Source organism: Phytophthora infestans, genomic scaffold (genome assembly GCF_000142945.1).
Source record: "Phytophthora infestans T30-4 supercont1.135 genomic scaffold, whole genome shotgun sequence".
Lineage (NCBI taxonomy): Eukaryota > Oomycota > Peronosporomycetes > Peronosporales > Peronosporaceae > Phytophthora > Phytophthora infestans.
The window spans coordinates 63,408-64,375 of record NW_003303624.1 but is presented as its reverse complement, the minus strand read 5'-3'; positions in this window follow the sequence as shown (position 1 = coordinate 64,375).

Below are 968 nucleotides of genomic sequence, written 5' to 3'. Positions count from 1 at the left end.
TTCTACCTTCTATGTCTTTTACCTGCTAAATCCCTTACCTGACTTGGCTGCATGTCCTTTCTCTCCTCGACCCATCATCCCAGCTGTATTATCATCAGACCCACCGGATCCATGGCGTAATCATTATGGTCGTCACATTATGGGTACACTTGTCTGGATCCGGGCCACCTCACTGCAAGTGTACACCCGTCACGGATCCGAGCCCTCCAATCTCCCAACATTGTCTTACGACAGGTTGTGGTCTTCATCACTCCACGAAAGTTCGAGTTCCAGTGCATCAACCATCCCCATATTCTGGATCCAGGTCACTCCGTGTGGGATCCTCACCTCCTTGGATCTGGGCTCGGAAGTACGGGATCTGGGACATATCGTGGTGGATCTTGCCTTCTCGTTGGTTGTTGATGTCAGATCCACCTTCAGATAAAACCTACCATCCTTCCTTCATAGAATCCCCACTCGATCCACCTGTACATGGTATATCCCATATCCCCCTAAGTGAACTCGGGTGAGGGTGGATCCGAGTCTCTCCTTGGTGGATCCTGCCTTCCCATACGTTATCCATACCAGATCCATCGTCAGCTCATACGGGATGCCGCTTATCATGGCCAATCCACCTCGGGCAACGTAAATCCCTGTCTGGCTATCCAAATCCTCTCTAACCACTTGAAACTGTCACTGATTCGGGATAGTGACCCCTTGCTAGGTCCATTCTCTTATTTGTTTTAGAAAGCACTTCACCACAATCATCTCCTGTACGTGGTGCGCGCTGGAGAACAGCGTTCACGGAGCACACTCCTAACGTTCCTGCTTCTCCCACAGCTTCCACCGCTTTGTGACACATGTCTCCCACCAAGCGCACTAGTACATCGCCGGGCAAGGCCCCATCCACCACTCCGCCGGTCAGCCCCTTCATGTCGCCTAGGGATTTACGGGCCTTAGCCCAAGCTCTTTCCGATCAGGTGCGAGCC